Source organism: Carassius gibelio, chromosome B13 (assembly GCF_023724105.1).
Source record: "Carassius gibelio isolate Cgi1373 ecotype wild population from Czech Republic chromosome B13, carGib1.2-hapl.c, whole genome shotgun sequence".
Classification (NCBI taxonomy): domain Eukaryota; kingdom Metazoa; phylum Chordata; class Actinopteri; order Cypriniformes; family Cyprinidae; genus Carassius; species Carassius gibelio.
The window spans coordinates 18,198,286-18,211,109 of record NC_068408.1 but is presented as its reverse complement, the minus strand read 5'-3'; the positions used below and the strand labels follow the sequence as shown (position 1 = coordinate 18,211,109).

At 34.4% G+C, this 12,824-nt stretch overlaps 1 protein-coding gene and 1 long non-coding RNA gene across 3 annotated transcripts in view; both read left to right on the top strand.

Annotated features, from left to right (window-relative positions):
• The window catches only part of gfra1a (gdnf family receptor alpha 1a), an 88,305-nt gene that overhangs the window by 33,436 nt on the left and 42,045 nt on the right, over window positions 1-12,824 (top strand). The gene's annotated exons all lie outside the window — the stretch shown is intronic.
• On the top strand, window positions 17-3,028 carry LOC127970432 (uncharacterized). The gene is made up of 4 exons (XR_008156613.1): window positions 17-277; window positions 540-639; window positions 1,002-1,112; window positions 2,975-3,028. It is a non-coding gene; the product is annotated as an uncharacterized LOC127970432 (long non-coding RNA).

Here is a 12,824-nt window from a genome sequence, read left to right as displayed (position 1 = left end):
CACATTATCACCTGCCCTCTCACAGCAAACAGTACCAACAGTATCCGGGCTAACTGAGTCTCATCCAATCACGCTCCAGATATCTGGGTGGGGTTATATATATACTGTTTTCCTGACAGAATCTACATTTAATTTTTTAGTTTTTTGTGAAATAAAATTCCAAAACCTTGAAGGACAAACTGCTTTTTGAGATTCCTACATTGCCTACAAGGGACCACATACAACAAAGCCTACTAAGGCCATTTCTCATCTCTTTTTTCCATTCAAGACTGAAAAGGTAAGTTTTAGATTCTGAATTTAGATTCTGATAATATGTAAATGGAAGCCTTAAAAAATAAATGTCTGCCAAAAATGCAAAAATGCACGCAGACTGTTAAAATTTGCATGTAGTCTCTTAGTAAATGTTAGTGCTGTTTAATCTCTATTTACTGTATATATTTGTTCATTTGTTGATAGATTTTTTTTGTGGTTGTTTCTAAATATTGTTTTTCATTTTGGCAAATGCAGTGTACCCTAAAAAAATCTTGAATATTTCACAGGAAAATGAGACCCAGAAGAGTCTGTCCTGAAAAGGAAGCTTTGAAATTCATCGCATCTGGGAAAGATAAAGACACATTTCAGTCAAGAGTCAAGAGAAAGGTAAGTTATCATTTAAGACTCGGTCTACAATACTGTATGACTGCAAATATTAATTAAGTACTTGGCATAGTAGCTTATGAATTTCAAGAAGTGCACTGTGCAATGTTATTACTAGTTCATAGTGTGCAGTGTGAAAAAATACAGAAACAGAAATTATAGATAATCAGTGGCTTGAATATTATGTGTATTTTAATTTTGATGCACTGTTATAAAGATTGTACTGATAATCATACTTGATAAAATGTTTAATATTGATAATCATTGGAACTCGAAAACAACTGGGACACATATTAAACTTGTATCATAAATGTATGTATTCTCTAAAAATAATATGTGTGTGTGTATGTGTTTGTGACCAACAGATTGTTGATGAACAGAAAAGAGCACATTTGTGTGCATTTGTGACCACAAACATCACTAAAGGAGAAGAAATGATGTTCGACTGCGGAGATCCTGACAGCTCATGGAGACAGGTACATTTCTATTTCAATTAGCTCATATTTCTGAGTTATTTCATGAATTGTTATTTATTTGTAGTAAATCAAATTTACTTTGAGTTTTAATGTAAAATAATGGAATTAACTTGGCAAACTTGTTACAAACAATGTTAAATCAGTTTGGGATCAGTACGATTTTTAAATGTCTTTAAAAGAATATTCTGCTCACCAAGTCTGCATTTAATATTATCACAGTTTAAAGTAACAGTTCTCTCTCTCTCTCTCTCTCTCTCTCTCTCTCTATATATATATATATATATATATATATATATGTATATATATAGGCAAGATATCTATAGATATCTCGATATAGGTCTATTCAGTTTATTTTAAATAAATGCTGTAATTTTGACCTTTATTTTCATTGAATATCCTAAAAAGTACTATATATCACAGTTTCCACAAAACTATGAAGCAGGAAAATATGCTTTCAACACTGATAATATAAGAATCATTATTAATGACTGAGAACCAATAATAATTGATCATAAAAGAACATCAATTCTGCTAATTCAAATTATTTCTGAAGATCATTTGACACTGAAGAGTGGAGTAATGATGCTGACATATTTCACAATTTTAAATTCATTTTACAATATTTCTGATCAGGTAAATGCAGCCTTGATTAGCAGAAAAGTCTTCTTTTAAAAACATTAAACCAGTCTTCCTGATCCCAAACTCACTGGTCAGGTGTTGATCCTGTGAGAGGTGTGAATGTTTGTGGGGGAGAGAGAGAGAGAGCGTGAACAGAGCTGATAGCACTACAACACAATAGAGATTACTGATCAAAGTGAAGAAAAAACAATCCGCATTGGTATGGTCTTTACTATATTTCATAAAATAGTAGCACTTTCCCATAAGATGTCATTGGTTAACACTAGTTAACATGAAAATCACTTTTAAAGTGTTTATTAATGTTAGTAAACATTACTTTTATCATTAACAAATACAATGTTTGATTTTAATAATGTATTAATAAATATTATTTAATGTAGTTGAGCTAACATTAACAAAAAATAAACAGTTGTATTTTTTTTTATGTTAACAAAGCTTAAATATTTAAACAAATGTATTTCTCATTGTTAGTTAATGTGTCCTGTCCATCGCTCAGTGTTTTTAAATCAAACTTAAAGACTCATTTTTAGACTCATTCTTGCATTTGCGTGATGCGGTGTACGGTTCTTTTGATGTATGTTTTTATTTTTTTTAAATGTGTATATATACATATTTTTTATTTTAATTTTTGATCTCTGTTGCTTTTAAAGTAACCTTTTCTTGTAAAGCACGTTGGATCAATGATGGTTGTGTTAATGTTGTGCTCTATAAATAGAAATTGACTTGACCTGACTTATTGTAAAGTGAAACTTTACACTTTAACACTTTATTTTAAGGGAATAATGCATTAGTAATCCAGAATAATGCATTAATTAATCAATAATTATTGGCTTATTCTGGTCAATAAACTTGAATATCACTTAGTAAGTGCCACTCAATAATTGTGAAAAAGTTAATCATTAATTACTGGTTTGTTTATTCTTAACTAATGCACAATTCTGGATCCTTAAAATGTTAGGTTAATCATGAATTACTAGTGTGTTATTACATGAATTACATCTTTTAATTTGGGTCTGGGTTTGAGTATTAAAGGGGATGCAAGTCAACAAGTTTAATGTATGCAATGATAAAATCAGTTTTACAAAAAAAGAGCACTTGTTGAATTGTTCTGCATGTCACTTTCAGCGTTCATGACATTATCATTATTAATTGTATTAATTCTGTACAGCTTAGTCAGGTGGCCATTACTAGACATTGATATAAATGAATCTTCTATATTACAGGTAGCAGGATGCTTGGTCCATTACAGACGGATGGACAACACCCTCATCAGACCACTTTTTTTTCAACTTTGTGAAGTATGTATTACTGACATTAATTTTTTTTTTATTCATTCATATATTTATTCACTATATATATTTTTTATCTTTTAATTTTGTTAAATAGCAAGAGCCAGAAAGCCCTGGTCAGAAACAGAGAGGAAAGTCATAGCACACTGTTTCAAGATCTACTTTGAGGAAATGAAGGCTCCTGGAAAAGTGGACTGTGAAAGATGCATAAATGCAAACAGGATTCTAAAGGATAATGGAAGAGACTGGAAAACAGTTAAATACTTTGTGCTCAACAGAATCATTTCAGTTAAGAGAAGTTTGGGTGAACAGTACTGAGCCCATAAACCCTGAGAGCGTGTGATGTGGAGTATCAGTGTTGAGTCCTAACTGTGCCGTGACACTGAAGGTCCATGTACATGCAGCATCAGTGCGTCATAGCATTGAAATGACTGACTACAGCTGTTTTCAGCTACTGTTTGGGACTCTGTTTTAGACCTGTTATAACTTTGATGTAAGCCACTGTAATTTTGAACTATTTAATTTTTTTTAAAATAAACATATTTTATTATTTTCATTTTGATTTGTTGTTTTACTTTTCTTGGCAATGTTGATAATAAAAATGGAGCCCCTAAATCAAGTGCTGCTCTGAAAAATGTTAGTGTGTTAAACGACTAAAGTGCCAATGCTTAAAGTATTTTATTGTAGCTCTCCATACAACACCTGACACTAATACACACATGGAGGTCAAAACTCAAAAATATATATTGATTGTTGCATTGAGAATTTTCAGTTGGATCTACAAATGTGCAAATGTTAAAAGATATTCTGTTCATCTAATTTACTGGAGCCAACTGAAGATTTTAATGCAGTAAATAAAAAAATAAAATAAAAACACTGGTCCCCTGTTAGATGGTGAAGTGTGACGCCTGATCAGCTGACCTTACATTTAACAATAATTCACATTCTCACCATCTCTGAATGCTATGGCAAGGATGATAATATAAAGTTACAATATATGTTGATTGTAACATTGATTTAGAAATTTAGCCAATTGAATATTTTCAAAGTTAACATGAAATCTTCAAGAAATGTCAAAGCAACCAAAGAGATGTCGCAGTTTACCATTTAACAGGGGACCTAAGTGTTCAGATCAACATTAGCACTATTCTATCTATCTATCTATCTATCTATACATCTATCCATCTATCTATTAAAAAAAAAAAAATTCCCATTTGGCCTCCAAGATCAAACCGGTCCCCAGTTAGATGGTGAAGTATGACGTGATCTGTTTGGTTGCCTTTACATTTAACAAATTACTTTTATTTATTTATTTATTTCTGAATATAATGGCAATGCTGATAATACCCTAAAAATGGAGCCTCTGAAAAATGTCAGTGTTAAACAGCTAAAGTAGCCTGGTTAAAAGATATTTTACTGAACTCAATTTAAATTTTTCAATGCAGCAAGCTAACATATAATATTGTTTCTTAACTTAACATATAATGTTGTTTCTTAAGTTAACATATAATGTTGTTTCTTAAGTTAACATATAATATTGTTTCTTAAGTTAACATATAATATTGTTTCTTAACTTAACATATAATATTGTTTCTTAACTTAACATATAATGTTAATGTGTCTGTGATGTAAGAAGAGGTGATTCAGTCTAACAGGCGTCACACGTCACCATCTAACTGGGGACCAAACTCATTTTATCTAACACATGCACTCTTTACTGACAGAAGTATTGACATGCAATTGTTACCTTAAAGAGCTCTTTCTGCTCTTTTTAACCCGTAAATTTGTTTTGTTGATGTAAATTAAACAAACTAATAATGCTTTACTTGAGAAATTAATGTAATTATTTTTCTTCTCGCCTTTTATTGTTTGATTAGCATTAATGCCAACACTTAACTCAAGCCACAAGACAAGATTTTTACAGATAAAAAAAAGGAATCTCAGTGACCAACTTCTGGTCTAAAAATGTTTGACTGGAAAAATCATCTTGTAATAAATATAATTTCAGTTCTACTTTCTGAGTATGAATTATCATATGCAGTAAAAACAACAACACTCAAGCTGTGTAAAAGGTTTTGTTCAACTGCCTGGATTCTCTCCTGCATGATTTTATGTGAGTCTCTTTAGACATTGGAACCGTACATGAATTATGAGCTTCTAGAATTGGGATCACAATGTGTCGGTCATCACCGATGTGACGTTGAGAGTGACTGACTGAAAGTGAACTCCTTTTCACAAACTGAACATACAAATAAACACATAACAAATAACATAATAGTCGTATTAAGTAGAAACAATAAGTGCTCTCTATATATTCAAAGTTCAAATAGAGAAAGATAACAGATCTATAGACAACTACAAAACCTGTTATAGTCTACATACTAATAACAGTCTAGATATGTTATCAATCCTAACTTTAGAGCATCAGGGAGTCACTCTCAAAATGCGGGGTATTAAAATCCCTTTTAAATACGCGTACATGTTTCGATTTAATGATCGCGGGATCACTCGGCTGTATTCTGAACATACATTATACATTACAAGACATTAATTTTGTCAAACACTCTACAACGAATCCTCTTTTGATGTTTCTTATCGGCCACTGAGGGTCATTTTTGTTTGTGTTGAACAAAAAAAAAAGTCAAATAATAAAAACAATTCCACACAGACTAAACTGTACATACTAAACATACACAGCAACAGGTCTGTGCATGTAGTGGTGATTTCACTAGACTAAAGCACACTGGTCCCCTGTTAGATGGTGAAGTGTGACGCCTGATCGGCTGACCTTACATTTAACAATATTTCACATTCTCACCATCTCTGAATGCTATGGCAAGGATGATAATATAAAGTTACAATATATGTTGATTGTAACATTGATTTAGAAATTTAGCCAATTGAATATTTTCAAAGTTAACATGAAATTGGCAAGAAATGTCAAAGCAAAAGAGATGTCGCAGTTTACCATTTAACAGGGGACCTAAGTGTTCAGATCAGATCTATCTATCTATCTATCTATCTATCTATCTATCTATCTATCTATCTATCTATCTATCTATCTATCTATCTATCTATCTATCTATCTATCTATCTATCTATCTATCTATCTATCTATCTATCTATCTATTTATCTATCTATCTATCTTTAAAAAAAAAAAAAAAAAGAAAGAAATATTAGCCTCCAAGATCAAACCGGTCCCCAGTTAGATGGTGAAGCATGACGTGATCTGTTTGGTTGCCTTTACATTTAACAAATTACTTTTATTTTATTTATTTATTTCTGAATATAATGGCAATGCTGATAATACCCTAAAAATGGAGCCTCTGAAAAATGTCAGTGTTAAACAGCTAAAGTAGCCTGGTTAAAAGATATTTTACTGAACTCAACTGAAATGTTTCAATGCAGCAAGCTAACATATAATATTGTTTCTTAAGTTAACATATAATATTGTTTCTTAAGTTAACATATAATATTGTTTCTTAACTTAACATATAATGTTAATGTGTCTGTGATGTAAGAAGAGGTGATTCAGTCTAACAGGCGTCACACGTCACCATCTAACTGGGGACCAAACTCATTTTATCTAACACATGCACTCTTTACTGACAGAAGTATTGACATGCAATTGTTATCTTAAAGAGCTCTTCATTTTACTTTATTTTTGCTATCCTCAAATTAACTATAGTATCTTGTTTGTTTTGTCTTAATATTTTTTGGTTTGACTGAAACATATATATATATATATCTGTGTGATTGCATTCATATATTGAGAAGTGCATTTGTATTAGTGTCAAGCCCAGAAAATCATACTAATTTATTAAACATTTTGGATTTCTATCAGAATATTTCTTCAATGGTGATATAGTGTGAATGTTTCAAAGTTTAGAGTTGCATTTAAATACAGTTAGATTGTGAAGAAACACTTGGTACAATTGCCCTAATGTTTCCACACACAGTTGCATTGCAGTCTATGGAGGTCCTCTGTTGGATAGGTAGACGTCACTCAGGTCCCCACTTGGCATGTTTTTAAAAAAAATTAAAAATGCATTTTTTCAGTTATATTATGAAAAAAGACCTCAAATGAAAATTTTGTATGTAATTTTTGTTTCTTAAAAATGACCAGAAACACTGGTCCCCTCTTGGTCAGTGTAGAGCGATAGTCCCCTCTTAGTAACATAGACGTGTATGTGTGTGTGTGTGTGTGTGTGTGTGTGTGTGTGTGTGTGAGCCACACTGGGCATCAAAAGTCCATAATTCTGCATCTGTTGCTTGTGTAAAGTTGTTGATCTTTTGTGTAAAGATCTACCCGCTGGGAGATCAATCTTTGTCGCCTTATTGATCAGCATCTAGACGTGAGACAACTGAAAGGCAGTTAGGGATTTCTTTGACTTACAAACCTTATGATGTGCAAAGTGTAAGTGACTGCATGTTTGTAAAAGAGACATGGAAAAACAAAACTGCAGGGCAGAATGCAATCTGATTGGATGAATCCCCTGAAAAGATTACACACCAGCGGACTGATTCAACTGGCTAAACACCCACAGTTCAAGTCGTTCTCTCAACAACTCATCTCCTTCTAATTTCAAGCAACAAACCTCTCAGCAGACTGATGGTTATCAGTCCCTGCAGACTGAACGCTCACCTCAAAACTGATTTCTCTATTCACAATCTCCCAGCTGCTAATGGGCTCTCAATGTCCATCTCACCAGCTAACGCTGCAAGGCAGAGAAACCCAAATGACATTTTTTTCACCAGTTAGCCGCTGTGTTCTTACAATAGTCCTGAGTTGTTCCACCAAATCAGCAGGTGGATTGTGATGTTGCTGGTGTCTCTTAAAGTGAATACTGAAGTATGTTCAAGCACAACAAAATAGAGTAATACTGTGAAATATTATTGCATTTATTTATTACTTTTTAGATTTAGTCCTGTGATGGCAAACAATAATTCTCAGTGCATTGCTTCAGTCTTCAGTGTCGCATGATCCTTCAGAAATCATTCTAGTATGCTGATTTGATGCTTAATAAAAATTTCTTATCATGAGTATCGAAAACTCTTCTGCTGCTTAATATTTTTGTGGAAACCATGATACTTTTTGTCAGGATTTGCTGATGAATAGAAAGTTGAAAAGAACCGAAACAAAAATAGAATAGATCTTTTGTAATATTATAAATGTCTTTACTGTCACTTTTGATCAGTTTAATTTGTCCTTGCTGAACAAAAGTTAGAATTTCTTTTGAAGCAAAATAATATATATTACTGAACCTAAACTTTTGAACGGTAATGTATATTAATGCTGTTGTATAATAATGTCAGTTTCATGAATAATTCTATTCATTTAGTCTGTCATACATGTATAAAGCCATTTTCCAGCTCATTCTGACCACCCACTCAGGGTGAGATCTGATGTGCTTTGGAGGCTGGTTTATCAGTAATAGTTGATACTGCAACAACATAAGCTAGGAAACGCAACAAATCAGTTATTATTATATACTGGTATCAGCGGATGTTTAATATTAATTATTCATGATCCTTTCATCCATTTTTACATACAGATTATCTTTGCCTTCATTACACGCTCACTTAAAATTAATCCTTAAAAACACTACCGAAAGAACACTGCTAATCTGCAAACCTCAAAATGCATATTCATTTTTCATACTGTATATTATACTGCACTCTGGTATGTGGGCACACTGTCTGTTGCTGAGATTAAGATTAAATGCATTCACAATCAAATCTGAGACATGAAACTGATTTAAATATTTGTATAAAGCATTTCATTGTACTATTTTGTAGTCCTGGCACAGCACTTGTAATGGTAGAGTGAGTGTTGTGCACCTGCCTGAGAGTGTTTTGTGACTTAAGCCAACAGCAGATGGTCAATGGACACATGACCCGCCCTCCTTATTCAACCAGCACTGGTTCAGAGGGGAGAACAGGTGCATCGTCTGATACAGTCCCCCCTGAAACTTGAACTCGTACTTTCATTCCCCCTCTCATTCACATGGCCTGTCTGCTGCTATACTTCACAGCAGACTTTTCCAATTTGTCTCACCCGTCTGACCCCGCTGGTGCCACAAGAGACGGCATCTGTGCTATTGTACTAATAAAACTCAATCTGACATGAGACACTGCTTTCAATCAAATCTTACTTGTAACAAAATAATTTAGGTGAATATTTGACATAGTAATGTGCCAATTAGTAACCAGATCCTGAAGTAAATCCTGTTAATACTCACTCACTCTAATGGCACGCACACGTACATACATACACACACACACTCGCACACAAACATAAAAAAAAGAGTAATTGCATATGTTGATATTGTGGAACTGTATGTTCCCAGACAAATACTGTAGAAATATTTTAGGCTTAATCAGTGAGTGAATTCTTATACACCCGCATTGATGGAGTTATGAGTTGATTTCCATATTATTCTCTAACATTATTTGATAAAATGATTTCTGTAGATTGTCTTGATACAGTATGTTCAGGTGATGATTATATGCACCCAGCTAAACTGACTTTAAACAATCATAAGTGTTCATGTGCATCTACAACAAGTTTTTGGGGGTTGTCCATGAAAGGGCACTCTGCTTATAACCTTGTGATATCTGCCTAGCAGAGGAAAGATTAATAACATGTCATTAACCAGAAACAGAAATCTTCATAGCCACATCATTATATGATGGCTCCCTCATCATTCATTTAAAGATGCTATGTTTGTAGGTCACATTAAGGCTTTATGTATATATATATATATATATATATATATATATATATATATATATGTGTGTGTGTGTGTGTGTGTGTGTATATATATTTATATATTCATATATTCAATGCTTTTGTGTTCTCTTGCAAAAGTATTGCGTTTCACTAAGAAAGTATGTGTTCACTTGCAAGAACACTGAAATATAGATTTCTCAGAAGAACACAATAATTTAGCAAGACAGTAAGCAAATGTTTTCTGATCAAAGGTAAGGTTTCTCAGGGGAACGGAAAAGTTTTGCAAGAGAACACAAAAGCATTAATACGTTTTCTTTTGTACAACCATCCCACTACTTTTAAATTGAAATATATCTATCTATCTCCAAAAAGAATATCAAAATATCCTTGAAACAAGATACGTTTCTACAAATTGCATAATAATAATATATAAAGACTGGTCTGCTACAAATATGTTGTGAATTAAGTTTGTTGGCAAATACTTTTTCTTTGTTTTGAGCATAAATCTAACAACACAACAAAAAATGTATGAGCTCAAAAGAGAAAAATGCTCATATACTGAGAACAATAAACTTAATTCAGAATATATAAGTCTTAAAATCTCAAACAGATTGTTTCCCAAGCAAATTAATCGTTTAAAGGATAATAAGACATTCTTGAAGCTAAGACAAAAATACTGATTAAAAATCTTCCCCATGCTTTATACACTGGCAGCAGAAAATAGGACATAGATTTTTTTCTCCCCCTATGAGCTGCAGTATTTCAGTTGTGGGGGACATGGAGAAGAAGTTGTGCTTGAGAGAAGTTATGTATGTTATTAAGGGGATGGCTGTGCCGAGCTTCTCCTGAGAGCTGAGGGATAAAGCTCTTTTCAGCACAAGACCTGATGGAGTTAATATCACGGCAGCTGGAGATCAGCCCTGCAGGCGGTAAGCACGTACATGCATTTCTGTCTGGTAATTATAGTTGGGTGGCAGGGAGGACGGCCGGCTGGGTCTGGTAGCTCTGTCGCTGGGAGATGAGGGACCCTAAGCCTCGGAGGCGTCCATCCTCAGGATGTCTAAGCTTTAGCTCGCCGTTCAGCATTCTGCCTCCAGCGTCCTGTGTTTATATGGAAACAGGTCAGCCGTGTGCTGGGGGGTGGGTATTGGGGGTTTGGGGCTTAGTGGAGCTGACAGTCGGAGACAACACAATTACACAAGCTCATACACACAGGCTTAGCCAAAAACACATTTACCGTCACGCAAGCACACCAACAAACAAGCCTGCACTCAAAATTTGATTAAAAACACCCTCTGCAGACACATGCACACAACGTACTGTGGTGGCAATGCCATAGTACTAATATACAGTGATATATACCCCATATATATCCCAAAACACACTAGTACTCCGAAAATATCACTTAAAGGCATGCAATGAAAATGTACATTATCTATTTTGTAAATGTATATTTAAGATCTTTTTTAGATGTTATATTTAAATGTTATATATTAATACTTCTATGTTAGTACCTAAAATATCCTAAACTGTAAATATTGGAAAGGGTACCACCCCTGTAACAGTTTTTTTTTTTTTGAGAGAGAGAGAGAGAGAGAGAGAGTGTATTTACCATGCTGCATATTTATTACCAACTTCATATAGTACAATATATAGAGTTTTGAGGACATAAACAAATAAAAAAATATGTATTTCACTTCAGTTATTCCAATGTCTTCTGGCACCTCTCATCTTGATAAAAAAAGAGAGAGACCTATTCCAGACCCTCCCTCTCTTGTCTTTATCATACAACCATTGTTCCTGGAGCTGATCTCTGTCCCAAAAGGCATGAGCGCAGACCAGCCGCCTCACTGCCTCACAAAAATCCTCCGTCGTTAATGGTGGTTTATGGTTTTTACTGCTAATGCGGGGGAATTGAAAGAAGGGCCCCCGGAGTGCATGACTGGGCCTCTGGCGATAGTAAAAGAGCAAATGTACATTTTCATAGGTTATTAGGCATTGATTTTCTGTGGATTAAGAGGTCTCGTAACATTAAGCACTATGAATTTAAAATGCATGCAACAATGCAGTTATCAGCTTAACAGAAAGACTGAGAAGCATGTGTACACACTCACACATGCATATATTACCTTCTATCTGTAAGACTCCTCTTGTAATTACTCTCCAAGCCACTAGGGAGCACTGTCTGCTACCACATGTAATTACTCTCCCAACCATTGGTGGGCACCCCCCTGCACCTTAATGAGAACTTTCCAGGCCACTAGGTGGCACTAACGGCCGTGAACTCTTTAATTAAGACTGCTCATTAAGTTAATGTTTTCCACCTGTTCTTTGACCTATTTAAGTTTGGCAGTTTCATTGTGCTGTGTTCAGTCTTGAGCCTACCCAGTATGTACTACCTGTGTTGTAGACCTGTTAAGTTTCATTTTCCAGTTGCTTATTGGATTACCTTCTGTTTGGTGCTGTAAAGCTGTAACTGATATTCTGTTTATATTTTACTACTGAGATCAAGTAAAGACTGCCTGCCTTTGGGTTACCTGAGCCTCTGAGTTTGCCCTTCCTTCTGCACATGGGTCTTCTAAGAAACTGTTTTTCCCAGTAGACCAGAGGTAGAGAACTAACTTACCCTGACTGGGAGACCCGGGTTCGAGACCCACCTCAGGCACCTCGTGCCAGTCCATCGTGACACTATCTTACATATTCACTTTTCTCATATGTTTTCATTTAATCTCCTCTGTGCACATCTACTCCTTTCCATTTTTACTGTCTCTTCCCTTGTTCTGTGGTGTTTACTTTTCATTTTCTCATTGTTTCTATGTTTTTCTCCTCTCGCCTTACCCGTGTGACTATTTCAGTCGTCTGTAGATGAACTTCTCCCCCAATTAGCCTCTCTATTATCCCAGGCTCTGAGGGTAAACTGAAAACGCCAAAGGCATTTGTCTTTTGTTGTTGTTGTAGTTAATATTGGCAAGTGTGGCTGAATGCTTCATTGAAGGGCATCCTACAATGTGACTGACAGAATGAGACTAGATTGGCACGTCAAGGTCAAT